Here is a 13,330-nt window from a genome sequence, read left to right on the forward strand (position 1 = left end):
AAAGAATGGAATCCTGCCATTTGCAGCAATGCGGATGGAACTGAAGGGTATTATGCTAAGTGAAATAAGTCAGTCAGAGAAAGACAGATATCATATGTTTCCACTCATATGTGGAACTTTAGAAACTTAACAGAAGACCATGGGGGAAGGGAGGGGGAAAAATAGTTACAAACAGAGAGAGAAGGAGGGAGGCAAACCATAAAAGACTCTTAAATACAGAGGAAAAACTGAGGGTTGATGATGGGGGGTGGGGGAGAGGGGGAAATGAGTGAAGGCCGAGTCTTTACACTGCATTGCAACCATACACCTGAGACACCTCTGTTCCAGCCATATAAGGGTTCCACTTCTCAGGATAGGAAACTTAAAAAAATTTTTTTTAATTATTTAATGTTTATTTATTTTTGAGAGAGAGACAGAGCACAAGCGGAAGAGGGGCAGCGAGAGAGGGAGACACAGAATCCAAAGCAGGTTCCAGGCTCCAAGCTGTCAGCACAGAGCCCGATGTGTGGCTCAAACCCACGAATCGTGAGATCATGACCTGAGCTGAAGTCAGAAGCTTAACCGACTGAGCCACATAGGCGCCCCTTAAAAAAATTTTTTTAATGTTTATTTATTGTTGACAGAGAGAGAGAGAGAGAGAGAGAGAGACAGAACATGAATGGGGGAGGGGTAAAGAGAGAGAGAGAGAGAGGGAGACACAGAATTTGAAGCAGGGTCCAGGCTCTGAGCTGTTAGCACAGAGCTTCAACTCACCAACCGCTAGATCATGACCTGAGCCAAAGTCAGACGCTTAACAGACTGACCAATCAGGTGCCACAGGACAGGAAACTTTTAAACTAGGGTTTAGCACAATGTTTAGCATCTAGTAGCCTCTCAATAAATATCTCTTGAATGAATAAAAATGAATAAATTAATAAAAGGATTAAAAACCCCATTCCATTTCTCCCTTGGATATAATCAAGAAACTAATCCATTTAATCTTTTCTCTCACTTCAAGCTTTGCTATTCCGTGCTGGCCCTCAAAAGGTTATTTCCTATCTCATTCTTTCCTGTAATGCTCTGCTGCTACTGTCGTCTTTTCCCCTCTAAGCTTGTTCTAATAATACACCAACCATTGAGCAGAATTGTTTCCTTGGCATTCAGGAAGCAGGATCCATGCATATGGCCAATTGATTTGTTTTTAATGTACCTATTATTATGAATAGCCATTGGCTCAAGCTGAAATCACGATACATCCAATATCTTTTCCTTTCCAAGCCTCCACTTTGCCCATCAGAATGTGTCAATATTCAAATTCATTTCCCAGTAATATGAGTTCCTATTAGTGGTATAACCTGATTATGGAGAATAAAACCTAAGTCGTCTCTGTTTTTGGATGTCTTTGGCCACTACTAGAGCACCTTGTCTCCTTTTCACAATCAATCTCACTTGGCTCTTGGATTCAAGGTGGTGCTGTGTCATCACAACTCTTAAGTTACCCTCATATGAATGAAGGTATGAGGAGATGAATAAAGGAAAGTGAGTAAAGGAGGAAAAAATTATGTACTCACTTTCTCGAGAAAGCTCTCAAGACATCATCCATTCCCAAGTAGTTAGGATGAGTTAAGCACAGAGGAGGGGGATAATGAGAATGACCTACTGAATTCTGCTCTAGCCAGAAAAATTCTATTTGAGAATAGAAGAGGCCCAAAACAAGGAAATACCTTTGGCCTAAAATAGAGAATGTCAGGGATCAAAGGGCTTTCAAAGGTCATATAGTGTAGTGAATCCCAAGCACTAATCTGCAGATCCATGATAGTCTGACATTTTCATCAGTAGACACATGAGAAAAATTGTTGCCTACTGACATTTCCTGAGATAGTCTTCTTAGTAAAAGACTATGGCCCTTCTAAATTTTCATTATTTCATTATTAAAATATTTCATTAATGATATGCTACTGATGATACATGTCCTCACATGGCAACATTGAAAACTGACATCTTTATGTTGGTCCCAAAAGCTTTCTGAGACATTTTACAGAAATTATCCTAGTCTTTGAGATGTAAATTTTGGGTTGCTATTGTTTTGGTCTAGTGGTTTCAAAATCTGCCAGTGCATCTATATTACTGGGAGACTTGTTAAAACCATGAATTCTTGGCTACCACCACCAGATATTCTGATTGAGCAAATGTGGAGTGGGACTGAAGAGTCATTACTGTTATAAAAGTCTCTAGGTGATTCTGATGTGTGACCAAGTCAGAGAACTACTGTTCTGCTTCACCTACTAGTATGAGTAATCAAGGGCATAAGCAATGGGAATCATTCCATATTGGCTTATCTCTGTTAGGGAAAGAAAGAAAGCACATTCTTTCACTTGTATAAACCAGAGAATTTTATTAATATTTCCACTAGAATGTAAGTTCCACAAGGGCAAAGACCATTGTATGTTTCCAGCGCCTGACATAGTAACTGGCACACAATTGTTGCTCAATAACTATTTGTGAAATGAATGACTGAATGGCATAAGAAAAGCAATAGACATGCCTCATTAATTCAAGACTAATCCTCCTATCTGCTTTGATGAACTGAGTCTGGAGATTCAGAAAAGACATAGAATTTCAACTGGAGAATGGTGAGAGGAATGGGTGGTGAGGTTTGAGAGATCAGCAGACAGGTGTCCAGAAGTCACAGAATGGTGGGTAATCCAGTGTGTTTGTCTCCTGAATGGAAGAAAAGAGGGGGGAACAAAGTGACAGAGAATGGTGCTAGACAGGTTGAATATGAGATCTTCAGAAAGAGGCACCAGGTTTTTTGTGTGTGTCCTTGGTATTTAGTACAGATCCTGGCAGATAGAGTCTCTTAGTAAATATTTGCTAAGTGAATAAGGCTGGTCACAAATCATAAAGGACCTTTTATGCCTGGCTGAGGAATTTAAACTTGATTCAAATGGAGAATCATTGAAAGTTTTTAGAGGGGCGCCTGTGTGGCTCACTCAGGTAAGCATCTGACTTCAGCTCAGGTCATGATCTCACCTTAAAAAAAAAATTAAAAACAGAAAGTTTTTAGCGCAGAGAAATAGCATGATTGAAATTGTATTTTAGAGCTGTAATTGACAGGATTATTTAGAAAGAGAAGTGACCAGAAGTCACAGGCATCTCAGATCTGTGACTCCTAATTCCCAAGCTCCGTTAACACTGTTACCACTCTTTACTAGAAACCAGATCCAAAAATAAATTAAAAGAATTATTCACCATGATCAGGTTGGATTTATTCCTGGGATGCAGGGCTGGTTAAACATCCACAAATCAATCAATGTGATACATCACATTAATGAAAGAAAGGATAAGAACCATATGATCCTCACAATACATTTGACAAAATACAGCGTCCTTTCATACACATAATTTATTGTCAAATTGGTTTCCATACAACACCCAGTGCTCATCCCAACAGGTGCCCTCCTCAATGCCCATCACCCACTTTCCCCTCTCCCCCAAACCCCATCAACCCTCAGTATGTTCTCAGTGTTTAAGAGTCTGTTATGGTGTGCCTCCTTCCCTCTCTGTAACTTTTTTCCCCCTTCCCCTCCCCGCTGGTCTTCTATTAAGTTTCTCAGGATCCACATATGAGTGAAAACATACGGTATCTGTCTCTCTCTGACTGACAATTTTCACTAAGCACAGTACTCTCCAGTTCCATCCACGTTGCTGCAAATGGCCAGATTTCATTCCTTCTCATTGCCATGTAGTATTCCATTGTATATATAAATAATATATTTATCCATTTCTCAGTTGATGGACATTTAGGCTCTTTCCATCATTTGGCTGTTGTTGAAAGTGCTGCTATAAACATTGGGGTACAAGTGCCCCTATGCATCAGCACTCCTGGATCCCTTGGGTAGATTCCCAGCAGTGCTATTGCTGAGTCATAGGGTAGCTCTATTACTAATTTTTTGAGGAACCTCCACACTGTTTCCCAGAGCGGCTGCACCAGTTTGCATTCCCACCAAAGTGCAAGAGAGTTCCCATTTCTCCACATCCTTTCCATCATCTATAGTGTCCTGATTTGTTCATTTTAGCCACTGTGACCGGCATGAGGTGGTATCTCAGAGTGGTTTTGATTTGTATTTCCCTGATGAGGAGTGACTTGAGCATCTTTTCATGTGCCTGTTGGCCATCTGGATGGCTTCTTTAGAAAAGTGTCTATTCATGTCTTCTGCCCATTTCTTCACTGGATTATTTGGTATTTTGGGTGTGGATTTGGTGAGTTCTTCATAGATTTTAGATACTAGCCCTTTATCCGATATGTCATTTGCAAAAATCTTTTCCCATTCCATTCGATGCCATTTAGTTTTGATTGTTTCCTTTTCAGTGCAGAAGCTTTTTATCTTAAGGAGATCCCAATAGTTCATTTTTGCTTTTAATTCTCTTGCCTTTGAAGATGTGTCGAGCAAGAAATTGCTGCAGCTGAGGTCAGAGAAGTATTTTCCTGCTTTCTCCTCTAGGGTTTTGATGGTTTCCTGTCTCACATTCAGTTTATTTTTTTTGAGTTTATTTTTGTGAATGGTGTGAGAAAGTGGTATAGTTTCAACCTTCTGCATGTTGCTTTCCAGTTCTCCCAGCAGCATTTGTTAAAGAGACTGTCTTTTTTCCATTGGATGTTCTTTCCTGCTTTGTGAAAGATTAGTTGGCCATACATTTGTGGGTCAATTCTGGGTTCTCTATTCTATTCCATTGGTCTATGTGTCTGTTTTTGTGCCATTACCATACTCTCTTGATGATTGCAGCTTTGCAGTAGAGGCTAAAGTCTGGGATTATGATGCCTTCCATTTGGTTTTTCCTCTTCTACATTGGCTCTTCAGGATCTTTTATGGTTTCATACAAATTTTGGGATTGTTTGTTCTAGCTTTGAGAATAATGCTGGTGCAATTTTGATTGGGAATCCATTGAATGTGTAGATAGCTTTGGGTAGTATTGACATTTTAACAATATTTATTCTTCCAATCCAGGAGCACAGAATGTTTTTTCCATTTCTTTGTATCTTCTCCAATTTCCTTCATAAGCTTTCTATAGGTTTCAGCATACACCTCTTTTACATCCTTGGTTAGGTTTATTCCTAGGTATTTTATAATTCTTGGTGCAATTGTGAATGGGATCAGTTTCTTTATTTGTCTTTCTGTTGCTTCATTATTGGTGTATAAAAATGCAACTGATTTCTGTACATTTATTCTGTATCCTGCAACTTTGCTGAATTCACGTATCAGTTCTAGCAGACTTCTGGTGGAGTCTATCGGGTTTTCCATGTATAGTATCATGTCATCTGCAAAAGCGAAAGCTTAACTTCATCTTTGCCAATTTTGATGTCTTTGATTTCCTTTTGTTGTCTGATTGCTGATGCTAGAACTTCCAACACTGTGTGAAACAACAGCAGTGAGAGTGGAAATCCCTGTCGTGTTCCTGATCTCAGGGGGAAAGCTCATTTTTTCCCCATTGAGGATATTAGCTGTGGGCTTTTCATAAATGGCTTTTATGATGTTTAAGTACATTCCTTCTATCCCGACTTTCTCGAGGGTTTTTATTAAGAAAGGATGCTGAATTTTGTCAAATGCTTGTTCTGCATCGATTGACAGGATCATATGGTTCTTATCTTTTCTTTTATTAATGTGATGTATCACATTGATTGATTTGTGAATGTTGAACCAGTCCTGCATCCCAGGAATGAATCCCACTTGATCAAAGTGTATAATTCTTTTTATATGCTATTGAATTTGATTTGCTAGTGTCTTGTTGATAATTTTTGCATCCATATTAGTCAGGAATATTGGCCTGTAGTTCTTTTTTTGTTTTCTTTTTTCTGGGTCTCTGTCTGGTTTGGGAGTCCAAATAATGCTGGCTTCATAGAATGAGTCTGGAAGTTTTCCTTCCCTTTCTATTTGTTGGAACAGCTTGAGAAGGATAGGTATCATGTGTGCTTTAATTGTCTGGTAGAATTCCCCAGGGAAGCCATGTGGTCCAGGACTCTTATTGGTTGGGAGATTTTTTGATAAGTGATTCAATTTCTTCACTAGTTATGGATATGTTCCAAGTTTCTATTTCTTCCCATTTGAGTTTTGGAAGTGTGTGGGTGTTTAGGAATTTGTCCATTTCTTTCAGGTTGTCCAGTTTTTTGGCACATAATTTTTCATAGTATTCCATGATAATTTCTTGTATTTCTGAGGGATTGGTTGTAATTATTCCATTTTCATTTATGATTTAATCTATTTGCATCATCTACCTTTTCTTTTTGAGAAGCCTGGCTAGAGGTTTATCAATTTTGTTTATTTTTTCAAAAAACCAACTCTTGGTTTCATTGATCTGCTCTACAGTCTTTTTTAGATTCTATATTGTTTATTGCTGCTTTGATCTTTATTATTTCTCTTCTTCTGATGGGTTTCAGGTGTCTTTGCTGTTCTGCTTCTATTTCCTTTAGTGTTCTGTTAGATTTTGTCTTTGGGGTTTTTCTTGTTTCTTGAGATAGGCCTGGATTGCAATGTATTTTCCTCTCAGGACTGCCTTTGCTGTATCCCAACGTGTTTGGATGGTTGTATTTTCATTTTCATTTGCTTCCATGTATTTTTAAATTTCTTCTCTAATTGCCTGGTTGACCCATTTGTTCTTTAGTAGGATATTCTTTAATCTCCATGCTTTTGGAGGTTTTCCAGACTTTTTCCTGTGGTTGATTTCAAGTTCCATAGCATTGTGATCTGAAAGTGTGCATGGTATGATATAAATTCTTTTATACTTATTAAAGGCTGTTTTGTGACCCAGTATGTGATCTATCTTGGAGAATGTTCCATGTGCACTCGAGAAGAAAATATATTCTGTTGCTTTGGGATGCAGAATTCTAAATATATCTATCAAGTCCATCTGATCCAGTGTATCATTCTGGGCCCTTGTTTCTTTATTGATTCTATGTCTAGATGATCTATCCATTGTTGTACGTGGAGTATTAAAGTCTCCTGTAATTACCATTCTTATCAATAAGATTGCTTATGTTTGTGATTAACTGTTTTATATATTTTGCTGCTTTCAAATTTGATGCATAGACATTTATTATTGTTAGCTCTTCCTGATGGATAGACCCTGTAATTATTATATAATGCCCTTTTTCATCTCTTGTTCCAGCCTTTAATTTAAAGTCTAGTTTGTCTGATATAAGTATGGCTACTCCAGCTTTCTTTTGACTTCCAGTAGCATGATAGTTAGTTCCCCATCCCCTCATTTTCAATCTGAAGGTGTCCTCAGGTCTGAAATGAGTCTCTTGTAGACATCAAATTGATGGGTCTTGCTTGTTTATCCATTCTGATACCCTATGTCTTTTGATTGGAGCATTTAGTCCATTTACCTTCAGTGTTAGTATTGAAAGATATGGCTTTAGATTCACTGTGTTATATGTAGGTTTCATGCTTGTAGTGATGTCTCTGGTACCTTTTGGTCCTTGCAACATTTCACTCACAGAGTCCCCCTTAGGATCTCTTGTAGGGCTGGCTTAGTGGTGATGAATTCCTTCAGTTTTTGTTTGTTTGGGAAAATCTCTGTCTCTCCTTCTATTCTGAATGACAGACTTGCTGGATAAAGGATTCTCAGCTGCATATATTTTTCTGTTCATCACATTGAAGATTTCCTGCCATTCCTTTCTGGACTGCCAAGTTTCAGTAGATAGGTCTGCTACTACTCTTATGTGTCTACTTTTGTATGTTAAGGCCTGTTTATCCCTAGCCTCTTTCAGAATTCTCTCTTTATCCTTGTATTTTGCCAGTTTCCTTATGATATGTCATGCAGAAGATTGATTCAAGTTACATCTGCAGGGAGTTCTCTGTGCCTCTTGGATTTCAATGCCTGTTTCCTTCCCCAGCTTGGGGAAGTTCTCAGCTATGATTTGTTCAAGTACACCTTCCGCCCCTTTCTCTCTCTCTTCTCCTTCTGGAATTTCTACGATACGGATATTTATCCATTTGATTGCATCACTTAGTTCTCTAATTCTCCCCTCATCCTATTGGATTTTTTTATCTCTCTTTATCTCAGCTTCCTTTTTTTCCCCATAATTTTATCTTCTAATTCACCTATTCTCCCCTCTGCCTCTTCAATCCACACTATGGCTGCCTCCATTTTATTTTGCACCTTATTTATAGCATTTTTAAATTAATCATGACTATTTTTTAATTCCTTTATCTCTGTAGCAGTAGATTCTCTGCTGTTCTCCATGCTTTTTTTCAAGCCCAGCAATTAATTTTATGACTATTATTCTTTAGATTTTTTTAAAAATTTTTTTAACGTTTATTTATTTTTGAGACAGAGAGAGACGGAGCATGAACAGGGGAAGGTCAGAGAGAGGGAGACACAGAATCGGAAACAGGCTCCAGGCTCCGAGCTGTCAGCACAGAGCCCGACGCGGGGCTCGAACTCACGGACCGCGAGATCGTGACCTGAGCCGAAGTCGGCCGCTCAACCGACTGAGCCACCCAGGTGCCCCTATGACTATTATTCTAAATTCTTGTTCAGTTATATTGCTTAAATTGGTTTTGATCAATTCGTTAGCTGTCACTACTTTCTGGAATTTCTTTTGAGGAGAATTCTTCCATTTCATCACTTTGGCTAGTTTTCTGTCCCTTATGTGTTTTAAAAGCTTGTTGCATGCTCTGCAACTGCGAGTGCTGCTATATTAAAGGAGGGTCATACACTGTCTGGGACCTGGACCTTGAGGAGGTGTTTTTCCGGAGATTGTTACTTGCTCTGTGTTGTTGTGACTTTGGTTATTTTATTACCTTATTCATAGTGATATATATTTTTTTAATATATGAAATTTATTGTCAAATTGGTTTCCATACAACACCCAGTGCTCATCCCAAAAGGTGCCCTCCTCAATACCCATCACCCACCCTCTCCTCCCTCCCACCCCCCATCAACCCTCAGTTTGTTCTCAGTTTTTAACAGTCTCTTATGCTTTGGCTCTCTCCCACTCTAACCTCTTTTTTTTTTTTTTCCTTCCCCTCCCCCATGGGTTCCTGTTAAGTTTCTCAGGATCCACATAAGAGTGAAACCATATGGTATCTGTCTTTCTCTGTATGGCTTATTTCACTTAGCATCACACTCTCCAGTTCCATCCACGTTGCTACAAAAGGCCATATTTCATTTTTTCTCATTGCCACGTAGTATTCCATTGTGTATATAAACCACAATTTCTTTATCCATTCATCAGTTGATGGACATTTAGGCTCTTTCCATAATTTGGCTATTGTTGAGAATGCTGCTATGAACATTGGGGTACAAGTGGCCCTATGCATCAGTACTCCTGTATCCCTTGGATAAATTCCTAGCAGTGCTATTGCTGGGTCATAGGGTAGGTATATTTTTTAATTTTCTGAGGAACCTCCACACTGCTTTCCAGAGCGGCTGCACCAATTTGCATTCCCACCAACAGTGCAAGAGGGTTCCCGTTTCTCCACATCCTCTCCAGCATCTAGAGTCTCCTGATTTGTTCATTTTGGCCACTCTGACTGGCGTGAGGTGATATCTGAGTGTGGTTTTGATTTGTATTTCCCTGATAAGGAGCGACGCTGAACATCTTTTCATGTGCCTGTTGGCCATCCGGATGTCTTCTTTAGAGAAGTGTCTATTCATGTTTTCTGCCCATTTCTTCACTGGGTTATTTGCTTTTCGGGTGTGGAGTTTGGTGAGCTCTGTAGATTTTGGATAGTAGCCCTTTGTCCGATATGTCATTTGCAAATATCTTTTCCCATTCTATTGGTTGCCTTTTAGTTTTGTTGGTTGTTTCCTTTGCTGTGCAGCAGCTTTTGATCTTCATAAGGTCCCAGTAATTCACTTTTGCTTTTAATTCCCTTGCCTTTGGGGATGTGTCGAGTAAGAGATTGCTATGGCTGAGGTCAGAGAGGTCTTTTCCTGCTTTCTCCTCTAAGGTTTTGATGGTTTCCTGTGTCACATTCAGGTCCTTTATCCATTTTGAGTTCATTTTTGTGAATGGTGTGAGAAAGTGGTCTAGTTTCAACCTTCTGCATGTTGCTGTCCAGTTCTCCCAGCACCATTTGTTAAAGAGACTGTCTTTTTTCCATTGGATGTTCTTTCCTGCTTTGTCAAAGATGAGTTGGCTATACGTTTGTGGGTCTAGTTCTGGGGTTTCTATTCTATTCCATTGGTTCATAGTGATATTTTGCACCCTCCACCAGGTATGCATTAATGTCTTCCTTGGAGTAGCCCTATCTTTTTTCCAGCTTTCCCATTTTCTTCCTAGTAGAATCAATCTCTTTTCCTCCCAGCCTTTGGTGTTCAAAATCCTTTGGCTTCTATACTTCTTTGTTTGAGAGATGCAGGAAGTATGGATCTCCCTACTTCTCTGCCATGTTGGCCAGTCTACAGCATCCTTTCTTGATAATACCCCTTAACAAAGTAGAGATAGAAGGGACATAACTCAAGATCATAAAGGCCATACATGAAAGACCCACAGCTAATATCCTCAGCGGGGAAAACCTAAGAGCTGTACCCTAAGGTCAGGAACACACAGGGATGTTCACTCTCACCACTGCTATTCACCATAGTGTTGTAAGTCCTACCTTCAGCAATCAGACAACATAAAGAAATAAAAGTCTTCCAAATTGGCAAGGAAGAAGTCAAATGTTCTCTCTACACAGATGACATGGAAAACCCAAAAGACTCAATCAAAAAACTGCTAGAATTGATACATGAATTCAGCAAAGTTTCAGGATATCAAATCAATGCACAGAAAATTTTTGCCTTTATATACACCAATAATGAAGCAGTGGAAAGAGAAATCAAGGAATAGATCCCATTTACAATTGCACCAAAACCAATAAAATATGTAGTAATAAACATCATGAAAGAGGTAAAATATCTATACACTGAAAGCTATAGAAATCTTATGAAATAGAAAAAGACACAACAAAATTGAAAAACATTCCATACTCATGTATTGGAAGAACAAATATTGTTAAAATGTCAATACTACCCTAAGCCATCTACATATTCAATGCAATCCCTATCAAAATAACACCAGCATTCTTCACAGAGCTAGAACAAACAATTCTAAAATATGTATGAAACCAGAAAAGACCCTGAATAGACAAAGCAATGTTGAAAAAGAAAAGCAAAGCTGGAGGCATCACAATTCTGTACTTAAAGCTATATTACAAAGCTATAATCATCAAAGCAGTATGCTACTGGCACAAAAAGAGACACATAGATTAATGGAACAGAATAGAGAACCCAGAAGTGGACACACAAATGTATGGCCAACTAATATTTGACAAAGCAGGAAAGAATATCCAATGGAGAAAAGAGAGTCTCTTCAGCAAGCGGTGCTGGGAAAACTGGACAGCAACATGCATAAGAATGAAACTAGACCACTTTCTTACACCATACACAAAAAGAAACTCAAAATGGATAAAAGACCTAAATGTAGGACAGGAAGCCATCAAAACCCTAGAGGAGAAAACAGGCAACAACCTCTTTGACCTTGGTTGTATCAACTTCTTACTTGACATGTCTCCGGAGGCAAGGGAAACAAAAGCAAAAATGAACTATTGGGGTCTCATAAATATAAAAAAAATCTCTGCACAATGAAGGAAACAATGAACACAACTAAAAGGCAATGGATGGAATGGGAGAAGATATTTGCAAATGACATATCTCATAAAGAGTTAGTATCCAAAATCTATAAAGAACTTTGAAAACTCAATGCCCCAAAAATAAATAATCCAATGAAGAAATGGACAGAAAATGTGAATAGACACTTTTCCAAAGAAGACATCCAGATGGCTAACAGACATGAAAATATGCTCAACATCACTCATCATCAGGGAAATACAAATCAAACCACAATGAGATACCACCTCACACCTGTCAGAATGATTAAAATTAACAACTCAGGAAACAACAGATGTTGGTGAGGATGCAGAGAAAGGGGAATCTTTTTACACTGTTGGTGGGAATGCAAACTGGTGCAACCACTCTGGAAAACAGTATGTAGGTTCCTCAAAAAATTAAAAATAGAGCTACCCTGTGACCTGGCAATTGCACTAATAGGTATTGATCCAAAGGATACAAAAATCTGACTCAAAGGGGCACATGCACCCCAATGTTTATAGCAGCAGTATCAACAATAGCCAAAGTATGGAAAGAGCCCAAATTTCCATTGACTGATAAATGGATAAAGAAGATGTGGCATATATATATATACACACATATATGTATGCGTATATATATATATATATGCATATATATATATATATATATATATATGTGAATATTACTCGGCAATCAAAAAGAGTGAAATCTTGCCATTTGCAACAATGTGGATGGAACCAGAGTATATTATGCAAGCAAAATAAGTCAGCCAGAGAAAGACAAATATCATGATTTCACTCATATCTGGAATTTAAGAAATACAATAAATGCACATAATTAACATAGTGGAAGGGAAGCAAAATATGATAAAAAACAGAGAGGGAGGCAAACCATAATAGACTCTTAAATAGAACAAACTCAGGGTTACTGGAGGTGTGGGTGGGTGGGGGAGTGGGTTAAAGAGGTGATGGATACTAAGGAGGGCACTTGTTGGGATGAGCACTGGGTGTTATATGTATGTAAGTGATGAATCACTAGATGCTACTCCTGAAATAATTATTACACTATATATTAACTAACTTGGATTTAAAATAAATAATAGTTTAAAAAAAGCCACTGTTACCACTCTTTCCTTCACTCAAGCAAAAAATGTCAGCATCATTTTTGCTTCTTCTTTCCCCTCAGTACCCAAATCTGTCAACTCTATTATAATAGTGGTTCATAGTGTCATCTCTTAGTGTTCATCCTCAGTCAGTGCCCTATTTCATACCATCAAAAATTTTTTAACCTTGTTGGTTTCCTTACTTTTTATCTTTTCAAGCCACAGTATCTTTATACACAGTTACCCCAATTTTCTTTATAAAATGTAGATTTGAGGGGTGGCTGGGTGGCTCAGTTGGTTAAGCATCTGACTCTCGATTTTGGCTCAGGTCACCATCTCAGGGTCATGGGATCGAGCCCCATGTCTGGCTCTGTGCTGGGCATGGAGCCTGCTTAAAATTCTCTTTATTTCTCTCTCCACCCCTCCCCCACTGTGTGCTCTCTCTCTCTCCCTCTCTCTCTTTCTCTCAAAATAAATAATAAGCATTTAAAAAATAAGATGTAGATTTGATGTTTTCTGCTCAAAAATCTTCAGTGGCTCCCTTGTATATCCAAAATAGTCTACACTTCTCAGCATGCCATTTAATAACTGTGAAGTAGGTATTAGCTCCAT

The sequence above is a fragment of the Herpailurus yagouaroundi genome, unplaced genomic scaffold (assembly GCF_014898765.1).
Source record: "Herpailurus yagouaroundi ecotype Mexico unplaced genomic scaffold, PumYag 67375, whole genome shotgun sequence".
Classification (NCBI taxonomy): domain Eukaryota; kingdom Metazoa; phylum Chordata; class Mammalia; order Carnivora; family Felidae; genus Herpailurus; species Herpailurus yagouaroundi.